This window comes from Lolium rigidum, chromosome 5 (assembly GCF_022539505.1).
Source record: "Lolium rigidum isolate FL_2022 chromosome 5, APGP_CSIRO_Lrig_0.1, whole genome shotgun sequence".
NCBI lineage: Eukaryota > Viridiplantae > Streptophyta > Magnoliopsida > Poales > Poaceae > Lolium > Lolium rigidum.
In genome coordinates this window covers 25,830,194-25,845,879 of record NC_061512.1, presented here as the reverse complement: position 1 = coordinate 25,845,879, position 15,686 = coordinate 25,830,194, and positions in this window count along the sequence as shown.

The following is a 15,686-nucleotide window of genomic DNA, read 5'->3' as shown; positions in this document are numbered from 1 at the left end:
TGTCATCCAAGACCATGTCAAGGTGAACAACTTTCATGTTGACCACACATGCTAATGTTGACCAGGTTGACCAGTAGAGATTTGACAAGTGGAGACTTTGAAATTATGGGAAGATCATACCAATTTTGAAATCTCACAAATCTTCACCAAAATGAACACCACCACCACCATTCTAACACATTAAATATATAAATGAGTTGCACCAAAAAGAATTTCAAATTTTGAAAAGAAGTTTCATGCGGCCATTGTGTCGAACACCTGGCAGGCAGCATCTCCACTTTGAGTTACCTTCAATTGTCCAGTGGTTTTTGGCCTAAACCCATTTTAACTCGTGATGATCATCCTCCTCTGCACCCCTGCATCAATTCCTGTCCTTGCCATGATCGATTAAGGTGAAGAAAAAGGAGAGAAAGGCTCATGCCGTGCACCATGCCGGCCCCTCTTCCTCACTTTCTCTCTGGTCCTTCCCTACCCATCTCACCTTGCCAACTAGCTTCTCTGCACTCCACCGAGCATGCTAGTACCCTCCCTACGCAAGAAGACACACACCAGTGGCCAGAACGCGCGCGACCAGTACCTCGCCACGGCGTGCCAGCGCACGCGGTGAGCGCGCCCAGACGACGCCCTGGACGCGCCAGTACGCCGCTCGCCTGGACGCTCCCGTCCTTCTCTTCCTCTCCCACTTGCGCACACGCGATCACCACCACTCCAGTACCCTCCTAGACATCCTCCCTAGCCCGCGGCCGCCTTGTCACCGTCGCCATCATCAAAAACCTGCCGCACCCGTACTGCAAGCACTCGACGACGCCAGCACGCCCTCGTCCTCCCCTTGCTTCCCCCTTCACGCGCGTCGTCCTCGCCATGATCCCAGCTATCTAGCGCGCCCCCTAGCTTGCCCTTTTGCACGCCAGAAACTCCGCGCCATGGACGCCCTCTCACAGCACCCGCCGGTCACCTCTCCATCTATAAATAGAGGCACCCAGAGCACACCTCCTTCACACCAATCTCTTCCCCTCTCATCACTGCCCCTCCTCGACCACCCAATTGAACACCAGCTCGCCGGAGCCGCCCCAATTTGAAGCTCGGAGCCGCCGGGGTCCGCAGATCATCGCCATCGATCCGCGCCTCCCCACGCCACGCCGACGGTACCAGGAGCTTCCTCGTCCTCGACAACGACGCCCAGCACCCAGCAGAGCCCCGCGGGAACCCCTGTCACGCCGCCGACCCCCTACCTCGCCGGCGCAGCAACCCTTCCTCCCCCGACGGAGACAACGCCTCCCCACCGCACGATCTATTTCTAATCCAACGGCGCACGTTGCCAGGTACCGTTTCGGTCGAGTCGAGTCACTGACGCGTGGGACCATTTGTCAGCAGGCCCGCGTCGTTAGTTGGGCCAGTTTCTCTGTTTCAAACCGTTGCGGCCCATTATTTTTCCCGCCTAGCCCACTAGTTGACTTTCGAATTATTTCGTTTCAGAGAATTTCAATACTGGACCTTTGCTATATTTTAAATAGTTTCAAATATACAAATCCAATTTGAGTGATTCAAAATGTTTCAGAAAGCTTATGAATTTATCTAGCCCACCCCACTGGTCTCAACCCCATATCTTGTGTAGTTTTTGAATAGCAAAAATAACATGCTTATGAAGTAACAACTAGAGGCGGTGTTTCTACCCAGGATCCTCTATATCCTGAAGGGCATCCCAAAAGAGTTGAACAAGATTCTCAACGAACAGAAACTAGTGCTCCATCTAAGAAAAAGAAAAAGAAACATAAAACTGTTGTAGAATCCTCCGAGCTCGTTAATGATCCCAATAGTATTTCCATTTCGATGCTGAAACCGAAAGTGGTAATGAACATGATAAAGATAATGATAAGAATGATGCTTCGATAAAGAAGAGGTTGAAGAAGAACCTGAAAAGCATGCTAAAAATAAAAAGTATACTAAAGAAGATTTTATTGCTAAGAAACATGGTAATGAAAGGAAACCTTGGGTTCAAAAGCAAATGCCTTTTCCTGCTAAGAAACTAAAATCAAAGGAAGAAGAACACTATAATAAATTTTGTGATTGGATGAAACCTTTATTCCTGCAAATACCTTTGACTGATGCTATTAAATTGCCTCCTTATTCAAAGTATATGAAAGATATTGTCACTAACAAAAGGAAAATTCCTAATGAGGAGATTTCCACTATGCTAGCTAATTACTCTTTCAATGGTAAGGTTCCAAAGAATCTTGGCGACCCAGGTATACCGACTATTCCTTGTTCTATCAAGAATAATTATGTTAGAACTGCTCTATGTGATTTGGGAGCAGGTGTTAGTGTTATGCCTTTCTCTCTTTATAAGAGACTTTATTTAGATAAGTTGATCCAACTGATATATCTTTGCAAATGGCTGATAAATCTACTGCTATTCCTGTTGGTATATGTGAGGATGTTCCTGTTCAAGTTACTAATAATTGCTTGATATTAACTGATTTTGTGGTGTTGGAAATGCCTGAAGATGATAATATGTCTATTATTCTTGGAAGACCTTTTCTTAACACCGCAGGGGCTGTTATTGATTGCAATAAAGGAAAAGTTACTTTCAGTGTTGATGACAAGGAGCATACCATTTATTTTCCCAAGAGGATTGAGAAAGCATGTGGAGTTAATACAATTTCTAATGTGAGAACTATCAAAGTGGGAACCATTGATTGTCCTATATATGAGCCTAAAGAAGAATATCAAACTCTTGTGATTGGATCCATATCAATACAATACAAGGTAACATGATTGATTTGAGGTTTAATTCTTCTTATGCTATGTAAAATTTATTTGGTGGCAAGACTTGATCAACCTTGTTAACAAATTCATTTTATATGCATAGAGGAACTAAACAACATCTCTTTCTTCCTCCACTTGTTCTACTTGCTGTAGCACTTTTGTTATGCAAAGTTCCTTAGTTAATTAGAGATTTTAAAATCTTTTTCTGCCCAGTAATAATAAATTTAACACCCAGAAATGTGCATTTTTCAAAGTTTTCAAAAATTCACAAAAATTATACCATTGGTCCTATTTTTCGACGAGGCACCTGGGAACACCTGGGGATGACCAGTGGGGCACCCCAGGGTGGCACCCCACTGGCCGGCGCGGCCAGCAAGGGGGGCGCGCCACTCTGTTGTGTGGGCCCCTCCTTGCCCCACCACTTCATCTCTTTCTTCCATTCTCTTCTCTCTCCCGAAAAAACTCGCACCAGGTTCCTCTCACTCGCGTTTCTGCTCAAGAGCTCCAGATTTCTCAATCTCTTTGCTCAGCCCAGATTTATGTCTGAAATTTGGCACATTTGCTCTCCGGTATGTGACTCCTCCGATCATCCAAGTAGAATTTTGTTTGGTTGAGTATATCTTGAATATTTTGCTGCTGTAGGTAACATGTTTAGTGAGCTTGCATGCTTGTTCTAAGTGGTAAAAACTAGTTTTAATGCATGATTAGTACTCTAGCAAGTTCCTATAGTAGTTCCCCTCAATTATATGTCACCAAATCAAATTTTATAATGTTTGTTGAAAAATTTCAGAAAATGGAGTGGAATAAGCACCAACTCAACCAACAAGAATTGGAGGTGCAACAGGTTATGAGAGTTCACCGCGAAGAAGGAGTATACCCCTCTTACTACCCGTGCGTTGACTTTATGAGAAGTGCAGGAATCTTGCGAGATGTTTAAAGTCTAATTTCTCGTGCAGGGTTGGATGATTTTGTTGTTGGTGAACCATGCCAATATGCAAAATTGACTATGTCTGTAGTGCAGGATTTTGAATTCAATTGGTCGCAATCTAACCCCATGGTTCGGTACAAAATTTATAATAAAACTGTCAACTTGCCATTCGATGATTTTTGTGCAGCAATTAGAGTGCCGCAATGGGGATCATGCGAGAAGATAAGGGGATCGCCGCAAGAGTTCTTGGACCTCTTCAAGATGATTTGCCATGGAAGAAGCTTCTCAGAGGATGGTGGTAAAATTAGTAGCATTCAACTCCCAGCTATTCGCTACTTTGCTTATTTCATTACTAAGTGTGTTCTGGCTAGAAAGCATCCAAGTAAATTATCTATCCAGGATTTAGCTTTTCTAGCTGCTGCATTGCAAGGTAATAAGACCTATAATTTGGGTGCTTTGATAGCCTCTAGACTTGCCACTAACCGTGAGAAGGGCGGAATTTATGGAGGTCTCATCGCCTCTCGTTTATTAGCTTTGCATGGTGTAGAACCTCATCATCTTGATATTCAGCTTTTCATAGAGAAACTTGACATAGTCTCCATGATTAAGCATGAATTTGTTTCTGATTTGTCTAATTTGAGCAACCTATTTTACAAGATAACATTTTACAAGAAAACTTGGAGAACAACTAAGAAAACTGAAAAACTAGTAGGATTGCCTGCACCTTTTCTATTTAACCTTGATTCCAGGGAGGATTGGTCAGTCACGGAAGGTGCACTGAATGCATACATAGAGGGAGGAGGCCATCATGCAAGAGACAACACGGAGGAGGCCGAGGAACGCCTCGACTCGTCATCCGATGCAGCAAGTTCTTCGCATCAACAAGTTGGGCATGAGGATCCTTCACACTTTTCTTCTGCACCGGGACCTTATTATGACTACACCATGTATGATCCACAGGCGTGGAACCCTGACCCTCGCTGGGGTTGATCTCCACTTAGGCCAAAAGCCTAAGCTTGGGGGGAGGTATACCGGCATCACTCATTCTTTGCATATTATGGTTGTTGGATACTTGTACATACTTGTTTAGTTTCTTAGAGTGGTTTTCTAATAAGAGGGAGATGATATTTGGGGAAGTGCTGATTGAAAACAGATTCTGGGATGTTACTAAAAAATTCCTGTGCGCAGCCAGAACGTCATTTTGAGCTGCCAATTTTTGTGCATGTTCCCCAGGTTGTTATCTAACTTTCATTAGTTGAACACTTTTCGAGCTGAGCAGCGGAAGAATTTCTTAAAAATCGATATCGTATCTTGCTATCAAGTTTTGGCAGATTTCTGCCATCTTGCTTTTCTGTGCTTCTTTTAGTTTTCATTTTCTTGTTTTTGCTTTGTTTCTTTCCTAAAACACAAAAGACCAAAAATATTTCTGTTGTTTCTCTTTACCTTTTGTTTATCTTGGTTTCTTGCTTTTATTTTGCTTTATTTGCTATCGTTGGTTTGCTATAAGAAAATCCAAAAAGATTTTGCTTTGTTTGCTTGTTTCCTTTTGTTCTTGTTTCCTATTCGAAAACACCAAAAATATTTGCTGTTATTCTTTGGTTTTGTAAAGTTCATTATGAGTTCAATGGTCTTCGGTGGCTGGAGCGTGGTTTTCATTTCATATTATTCAAGCTACACAAGTGAAAAGGCAATAATGACGATCTACGACAATCCGATTGTGGTGAGAGGCTGGTATGAACTCTATTTGTTTTCATTTTTGTACATATACTCATCCATATGAGCATGCTTAGTTGGTTCATCTGAGGTATATGTCATTTAAGAAAGTCTAGTAATTCATGATCTCTCATGATTAGCTCCAATTTATTAATATGAGTAGCATGTCATAAATATTTGCTTGCATTGTTTTATTCATAGATAGGTATGACATTGTGGTATCCTCCTCTGAATAATTCACTTGAATCAACTTGGCACATGCTCACGCATGCATATGACTGAACAAGAAGTCAATTAAGCCTCGATGATTTACTTTACCTCAGAGTTCTTGTATCACTTTTATGCTCCCGTTAATTTATTTTGTCGCAAGCATGATTATGACAGTTACTGCTCTCTTGATTGTCTCTTCCCAGTCTATTGCTAGCCTTCACTTGTACTGAGCGGGAACGCTGCTCGTGCTTCCAAACACCTGAAAACCAAGTTATTCCAAAGTGTCCACCATAAATACCTATGCATGGCATTTCAAACCATTCTAAGTAAATTCTCATGTGCTACCTTTAAACCTTCAAAATGCTTCTCAATTTGTGTTAATGTTTTATAGCTCATGAGGAAATATGTGGTGTTTATCTTTCAATCTTGTCATTTACTCCTGACAGACTTTCATAATGGACTAGTGGCACATCCGCTTATCCAATAATTTTGCAAAAAGAGCTAGCAACGGGCTTCCCAGCCCCAATTAATCAACTTTCATTAATAATTCTCTTCACATGTTTTGCCCTGATTTATCAGTAAGCAACTTAAATTGCAAATAGACACTCCTCCATGGTATGAGATTGTTGGAAGGCACCCGAGGATTCGGTTAGCCATGGCTTGTGTAAGCAAAGGTTGGGGGAGTGTCATCCATAATAAAACTAAAGTACATGTGTAAACAAAAGAGAAGAGGGATGATTTACCTTGCTGGTAGAGATAACGTCCTTCATGGGAGCCGCTCTTGAAAGTCTGGTTGACGAGGTAGTTAGAGTACCCATTATCATTCGTTGACAACAACAAACACCTCTCAAAATAATTTTACTCCTGTTTTACAAATGAAAAGCTCTAGCACATGTTAATCCCTGCTTCCCTCTGCGAAGGGTCAATCTTTTACTTTTACATTGAGTCTCCATCCTTTCTTTGAGCACTTTCTTGAGAGAACAACTGTCATTCTTAGTATAATATGATTGTCCCAAAATGTGATTAATTGTGGTATAACTTTGATGCTTTTATCTTTGATAATCTCTACTTCCAGTCTTCCCATGAACCTCAAAGGTGCCCAAGCATTTATGTTTTGCTGTACAAATACGGGCAAGCGAGATACCACTTTATCATATCATTCTATGAACATTGCAATCCTGCTGATAGACATGATTCATGATGCTCATTATTAATTTGTTGGTACCTTCTCCATGATTGACATAGCTATTAGATGATTTTATTTGCATGTATCTTATTATGAATTGCTTAAGTACTTGCCATATCATGAGAATATTTACATCATACGAACAAATGTGTTCGTGAAAGTTCTTTTATCGCACTCAGTTGTTAATCGAATTGCTTGAGGACAAGCAATAAGCTAAGCTTGGGGGAGTTGATACGTCCAAAACGTATCTACTTTCCCGAACACTTTTGCTATTGTTTTGCCTCTAATTTGTGTATTTTGGATGCAACTAACACACACTAACGCTGTTTTCAGCAGAACTGCTCTGGTGTCTCATTTTTGTGCAGAAATCCAACTTTCAGGAAAATCCTCGGAATTTATGCGAAAGGTCTTATTTTCCCAGAAGATTGACGGAGCCAGAAGGGCAAGCCAGGTGGGGGCCCGAGGCCCCCACACACTAGGCCGGCGCGGCCCAGGAGGGGGGCGCGCCGCCCTGCTGTGTGGCCGCCTCGGCTGGCCCCCGACGCCCTCCATTGGACTACTTAACGCCTTCGACCTAAAAATGCACGGGGGGTTAGAAGAAATCGCCAGAAGACATCCAGTACGCCGCCACCATCGCGAAACTCCGTCTCGGGACCAGAAACTCCGTTCTGGCACTCCGCCGGGACGGGGAATTGGAGGAGATCATCGCCATCATCATCACCGACGCCTCTCCATCGACCAGCCATGTTTCCCCCATCCATGTGTGAGTAATTCCCCCGCTGTAGGCTGAAGGGGATGGTAGGGATTGGATGAGATTGGTCATGTAATAGCATAAGATTGTTAGGGCATAATGCCTAGTGTCCGTTATTGGTACTTTTATGATATTGTTGCAACTTGTTATGCTTAATGCTTGTCACTAGGGCCCGAGTGCCATGATCTCAGATCTGAACATGTTATTGTTTTATCATGATATTCATTTCTTTATGATCTTACCTGCAAGTTGTATACACGTATTGTTGTCCGGAACCCGAGGCCCCAAAGTGACAGAAATTGGGACAACCGAAGGGGAAGGCGGCGATATGAGGATCACATGTGTTCACGGAGTGTTAATACTTTTCTCCGGTACTTTATTAAAAGGAGTACCTTAATTTCCAGTAGATTCCCTAGAGGCCCGGCTGCCACCGGCTGGTAGGACAAAAGATGTTGTGCAAGTTTCTTATTGCGAGCACGTACGACTAAATATGGAACACATGCCTATTGATTGATTAGTACTTGGATACTGTTTTATTATTATCTGCAAATGCCCTGCTTTGATTGTTACATGAGTTTCTCTCATCCATGCAACGCCCGTTCATCCATCCCTGTGCCTACAATATTTTAATCCTGCTGTTTACTATAATCACTACTGCTGTCTTTGTTACTCTGCTGCTGTTATTTCACTACTGCTACTTTTATAAAACTGTTACTACTGATAAACTCTTGCGAGCAAGTCTGTTTCCAGGTGCAGCTGAATTGACAACTCCGTTGTTAAGGCTTTCAAGTATTCTTTGTCTCCCCTTGTGTCGAATCAATAAATTGGGTTTTACTTCCCGCGAAGACTGTTGCGATCCCCTATACTTGTGGGTCATCATCCGGCTTTGGCACAAGTATGAAGCTATCCGAGTACTACAGATCGCATGCCAAGACGAGAAAGCTGGAGAGGAGGTCGTCGGCTAAGGATAAATCCGAGGTTCAGGAGCTGAAGAAGAAGGTGGAGTCACTAGAGAGGCTGGTGGCCGAAAAGCCTGTGGAGAACACGGAGATGATGAACAAGTTATTGGACGAGAAGATCCGGCAGATCATCCCCCCTGGGTTGATGGAGGGGTTAGCTGCTTGGAATGCGGGAGGTCAAGTGGGGCCGATACATGTGCCCGGCATCAGCGGCAGCAACTCAAGCTTCCACGTGTCGCCGACGGTGCCGCTCCACCCGACGCCGGCGTCGGTGCTCCACCAGACGCCGCCGCTCCACCCGACGCCGCAGCTCCAACCGCCGCCGCAGCTCCAACTGGTCGCATCGACGCCCCCAACCGCCGCCCTTGTATCGATAGTAGCCGAGATCGACGCCATCAAGGAGGTAAACTCATTAGTTACTCCTTCGCGTCATCTTCTTTAACTATATATGCCTTTCGTGACTGCCATCTCACAATGCCCAACATGGCGCCCCTGATTCAGGATGAACAATGCATACTTCTGCAAACGGTGGAGCCCGGCGGCAAGTTGGTGGAAGTTGCTAGCGGCCTTGTCATGGCTTCCCGCGTTATGCACGGCGCTTGATTGGCGGAAGACGTGGCGAAGGTCAAGTTGGTAATGGTAGTGCCGGAGTACCGCTACGCCACCCCCCCCCCCTTTCAACCTCCGGGCACAGACGAAGGCGACGTTTTTCCCCTTGGGGATTGCACCTCATGGCTTATGAAATGGCCGAAGAACCAGATTAGTCTGGGGGGGGTGGGGGTCTTCCGAGTGCTAAGAAAAGCACCAGCGCCACCTCCCCTATCATCCGGCCCAAGATCGCCAGCGCCGACGACACCCTTAAGGAAACGGCGGTCGCCGCCCCCACTACCCTGAAGGAACCGGCGGTCGCCGCCGCCACCCAGAAGGAACCGACGATCGCCGCCACCACCACACGCCACAAACAGTTGTTGGGAGCGCTACCGCACCGACCGTCAACTAGACGCACGGTACGCCAAGCGGCGGCATCGCAACCGCCACCACCTAAGGTCCAGGACATGGCGCCAATTGATGGCAATGATGTAGATGATGATGATGACATCGATGCCTACATCAACACTGGCGCCTACAGCCAAGATATGTACATGCCTCCTATGGATGAACAAGCCTTCCGCACACACGGCGATCAACTTGGTCGTCCCCCTACAGTGACGAAGCAGCGTCTGGTCTTCACGGGTCTTTCTCAAGACACTCCTCCGGAGGCTGGCAATCCAGCTCAAGTCAAGCCTCGCTACCGTTTTCAGCCCTAACACGCTGCGTAAGACGATCATCGGGGAGCCACCCAAATCAACCCCGGCGACCTCGGAAGCACCACCAACGACCCGAAGCACCACCATCGGCACCACCAGCACCCCAGTAGGTCAGGTGAAGAAGGCAAGGAAGAGAGGACCCAAGAAGGGCGCATCTTCGAGCCGGCTCGCTCCTAAGAGGATCCGGGCCGACGACATGGTACCACCTACACCGGATGGCTTGCCCCGGTGTCATGAAGCTGGTAAACCGATATTGCCTCCGGACATGGAACACCTCGCAAGTGGACCAATGCTCCCTTTGCATAACACTATTAATTATCTAGAGAGCGTCCTTCTTAAAGAAAAGGATCCAAATTACCCGGCGTTCTCGGTCAAGGTGCCGTCCGACCAGAACTTCGTCAATGAAGACCCCGCGGATATCTTCTTCATAGCGTTCGAGGACGTCTTCAACCTGTTTCACTCGAAACGGCTCGACTATAACTTGGTCCGCCTATACGCGATCAATCTTCATATGAAGATCAACAGAGAGAGACCCCGCCACATCGCGGTAGCGGATCCCTACTACATGCGCGATAGCCGGCTCCAGGACGGCTCAAGGACACGGACCAAGGCGGTGCGGTACCTCCGAACTTCATGCTCATGTACAAAGAGAGCAACACCATTCTTCCGCTCGTCTTTCCCGAGTAAGTACACATGCGCTCACGGCCGTCGTAACTTATGCTTTCTTATATATTTATTCCATTGCCGATCATTTCCAACATTCCATTTCAATTGCATGTGTTGAGCAGGGACAAATATCGCACACTCATCACCCTAGATCCGAAGTGGTCACTAGCCCAAGTATTTCGACTCGTCGAGTACGACGACGAAGAAAGACTACAAGAGAATAAGGGGTGTTCTCGATGAGGCTATCCTTGGCTACTCCAAAAATGGAGGCACCTTCGACAAGAATGGGCAATATATCAGGCCGGACACTAAAAAGCCCTGGTTCAAGCACGTGATCGACTTCCCTTGTATCAAGCAGCCAGCTGGCAGCATTAATGAGGCCTTCTATGTCCTCCATCACCTTAAAGGGTTTGTCGAGGATGCAGAGATGATGTCTCTGCCACCTAGTAAGCGAGACCCCATTAAAATGTCGAGGCAAATCAATGATGATGATCTTAGAGAAGACTTCCATCGCATCCAAGTAAAGCTCTCGGAAATTATCTTACAAGATGTATCCAACGCATCGGGGCTCTTACACCAACTCAGAGGGTTGTCTAAGAGGGATATCGAAGAATGCCTACATAGGCAGGGTGATGGAAGGACGTGGACGACGAAGGACTTGTACAAGCCGTTCCCGGAGCCGCTCAAGAAGACTTCTCGTTGACCGAGGCCGGTGTGCCTAGCATTACTTTGAATCGATGGACAATTTGTACCGTGTTGTTAACTAAACTTGCTTAATTTGCTCGAAACGGTGGTCGTCGTTGTTGGACTTCAATTACTATTGTAGTCGTTATCGTTGAACCATATTACTTATGTGATACCGATGCTATATGTCTTTTAGGTTTATTATTATTGCCTTGCTTTAATTCTTGTGAATATGTATGCATGTGAACCCTCTAACTCTTTCCATTGCGTTATATACTAATATGACTTGTGTCCATAGAGATGACGTACTACGTCGTGTTCGAGGGGCGGGTTCCAGGAGTGTACGAGGAGTGGGAGGAGTGCAAGAAACAAGTGCACAAGTTCAGCGGCAACTGCTACAAAGGGTACCCGACTAGACACGAGGCGGTTGCCAAGTGGAGGGCGCACCAAGCGAACAAGAGCAAGATGAAGACCTTCCTTGTGCTCTCGCTCTTGCTCACCATCGTCGCGGCGGTACTCTATTTCATCCTAGTGTAGGCGGCGGCCGGTGTCACTTCGTTTGTATCTAGAGATGATGAGAACTTAATTAATTTGCATGGATTATGAGTTGTATGGAGCTATATGTATAACTCGATCGGGCTCTAAGTAATGTGATGATGATGTGATGATTATATATGTCCATATTATATCTGTCTATATTATATCAGTATATAACCTGTATACGGTGTATAAAACCAGTATAAAACCAATATAAAACCTGTATAATACACCAGGGAGCACAAAATCGAATATACCTATAGATTGTTCTGTGGCGCACCAAAACATAATTCTGTGGCGCATCTATTTCTGTGGCGCAGCTATATCACATGCGCCACAGAACTACTTATTTCTGTGGCGCAGCGAACATAGTGCGCCACAGAAACCTTAATTCTGTGGCGCACGGCCAGGTGCGCCACAGAAACCTTATTTTTGTGGCGACGTTTCTGTGGCGCACCTCCCATGCGCCACAGAATCCCATTTCCGTGCGCCACTGATGAGGCTTTTCCTACTAGTGTGGGCTAGAAGCCCAAAAGAAGTCACCCTTAAAGACTTCAAAGATGACCCGCTTCAGGTTTGAGTAGGCAGTGGCAGTTTAGTTCTTAGCTGCATCTTTTTCATGAGAACTTTCCATGATACCCATTCCCTTTTCAAAGATTCGATTTTATGGCTGGCTTATTGTATTCGATGTGTTGGTCACCTTGATAGCCGCAATTGGTCGAATTTAACTTTCAGATATCCTGCAAGTAAATGTCTACCTACTGTGTCTCACGTTGCTTACCTGCTTTTAAATTGGAAATAGCGCCAACCACAACCAGGTATGGGGAAATGCTTGATCATTCCAGCTTTTGGCTATTTGGTTTTGTTTGCAATCTACTTACTTTCATCTACTGCTGGGTGCTATTGACCTTTGCATGATGCAGATTGCAAGCCTATAACTTATCTAAGGAGTCTGGTGTCTGCTTATATGTGCTGCAGCTTTTGGATCTGGATCTTCTTTTGCTTTGTCATGCCATTGAATGTTTGGATCAATTTTCTTAACAATATAGCCTGGGTGCTTTTCTTTTTCTCCAACAGTAATAAAATGATATACATGTAAGGTATTTCCTTTTGAATTTGACTCCGTCGTTAAGTATTATAGTTTTCAAGTTCAAAATGGATTTGTTCCATTTCCTGCTAAATTTTTATTTCATTGCATGATTAATTTACTGTGACATGAGTCTTCGCATCATTTCCAGCTGATAGCTGATGCCTTTTCTGTATGTTGGTTTTAAATACTAACGGATAGCTATCGCAGCTGTAGAACATCTGGGGATAATACTGAAGTGTTAAGCAACGGGTATTCATGTATGACACCAATCAGCAATTCTTTCATTTGAGTAACCTATTATATTTTCTGAATGTCTAACTTAGCTCTGTAGTAATAACTGACACTTGGGGATGTGATGATAATTCACTTCAGGTTTGAGCAAGCAGTGGCAGATAGCTAGTTTTATGTTGCATACGAACTTTGTTTCAGGTGTCCCTACGAAAGATGTTTACCTTTGAGGTGTAAGAAATATGTTTAACTTGTATTGTAAAATCTCAAGTAGGTAAGGAGGAACGTCATGTTTGATAAAACATTGGGAGGTTTTTTTTAGATACTGATGATTAATATAAAACCATAGGAAAAAGATATGTATCAAAGGGGTTATGGACTGTGTGATATGCCATATAGAAGGATACAACTTCAATTGTAAACCCATTTGAAGTGAATATGATCAACTAATCTAAACAAGAGTGTTGTTGGATGGAGAGTTCAAATATAATTAATTTGTAAAAGTAATCATCTTAAAAGAATTTATAGAATTTAAGTTACTCCAAAATTACTTAAATCCTCATATTTACAATTGAATACTTACAAATAGTTCTTAAAGTTTTAGAAAGTGATGTTACTGGACAGGGGACATCAATAAATTCCATTTGCAAAAGGAATCGTTTGATTTGAATTTGTAGAATTTGAATTATGCCTAAAATACTCAAACTATGATATTTAAATTTGAAAATTCGTAATTTTAGTAAACGTACAAACTAACAGCACTGTGGTGTACTTCTCATTTTTATGAATCCAACGGTATATCATTTGCAGTTTTCCAAGTTACAAAACTTTAGTTGTGAATTTTACATGATTCGTATGTTTGCATAAATAGACGATGAAGTTGTAGTTTAAGTTTAAATAAATTCCAACAAATAGACACGAAGTTGTCAAATTCTATATAGTACTATTATTTTGATAAATTTTAATATTTTATGTCGAAGGTCAATCATGTACTAATATATATTCCTCAAAAAAAGTTATTGAGATTTTCAGAACAATTATATGGCAATGGTATCACAAGGTGCCTTATTCTATTATTGATTTAAAAAATAAAGAAATTATATAGAGAAGCCATCAAACTATACATTTCTTTGAGAAATCATCATAACCCTATTAGGGCAAGGTTTCTACAAGTTTCTTTTGATCCCCAAAATATAAAAGAAATTATAAGAGCCCCCTTCGCGCAAGATCCATCTATGGCCCGCAATGTAGCTCTCGATCGGTCGATGCCGCCCGCTGACCATTGAAGCTTTCGTGGAGAGGTGGAGCAGTTAAAGAGAAAGTGTAACAGTTGGGCGATAAAACATGATTATTAAGCTCGTCCGTGGTAGGGCACACCTGTCGGCGAGACGCGCTTAAACAAACAACGGGCATTGTATGGATGATCAAGATTGAAGAAAGAGAACCAAAAGAAGGCGGAGGGAACTTATTAGGCTGCTCTGGAATGTGGCCCATGTAGTATTGTTTAGCCTTCACCCCTACTTGACCTAACGGGCGTTAAATATGAGGCCCATGTATTTGACGCAACGGCGTTAAATAGGTGGCCCATGTTCCCCGAGCAAAGTCCCGATTTGTGTGCACCACCATGAACCATGTGCTGCGATCCACGAATTGTTCAGCCCTGTCTTTTTCTCCAGCGTGAGTCCATGCTCTGGTTGCTGCCTTTTCTTCATCTGCTACAAAAAAAAAAAGGTATTGCTGCCTTTGATTAATTTCTCTGAACTTTTCAAGAATTTCTACGGCCAGCGCAAGGCAGCCGCACGCGACTTCTCTGGTCGGCCTGCGTTGCTTCGCTCGTACGGTACTCACACGACGGAGAAACCAAAAGCCTCCTTTTGTCAGTTTTGGCGTCGCACTTGTATACTGGCAGTACGTACGTAGCATGTCTGCACCTCACAAATGAACACCATCTTTATTTGGGGTACATACAATACAATACAGTGCTTCACGTACAAGTACGTGCCGCCGACGTGTGCTACGAAAAGTACGTGTGCCCTGCCGGCTACTACAATGACATTTGACTGGCATCTTCAATCGATCGGATCGAGTTAATGAATGCAAATTAAGAACTAGAGCTACGGCCGGGCCGGCGTCCTTATCTTGACTTATCTGAAAGGCTTGCACGACAATCGTCCCTTCTTCTTTTAGCCGAGGTAAACTTGCAACATCTTTCTTCAGATACGGTTCTTTGGGTCACAGATGTAAATACGCATATATTAAGTAAAATATATTTTAAATTCATTTGAAAATGTTTAAAGAATTTGTTAAAATTTCTCAGTGTGCATCCGACATCTTATGCTAGCTCACAAAAGTTTTGCAAGAACAAATATTTTGTGCGGCATGTGTAAAGAAGACAAGAAGAGATGTCACGTGAAAGGCTATTTTGAAGCACATGAAAATCTCATTTTTTGCACATGCCCCAAAAAAATTTAATAAAATCTCAAACTTCGTATGTGAGCACAGAATATCCCACAGTTTTTTTCTCAGACAATCTCAAATTTGCACGACTATATTTTTTCCTTTGCGAAAAGTCACAATATATTATCCGAAACCGGACCTTACAAGAAAGTTCTTACAAGCAAAAAAAAAAAAAGAGAGGGTAAGTCCTTGAAGATATCAACA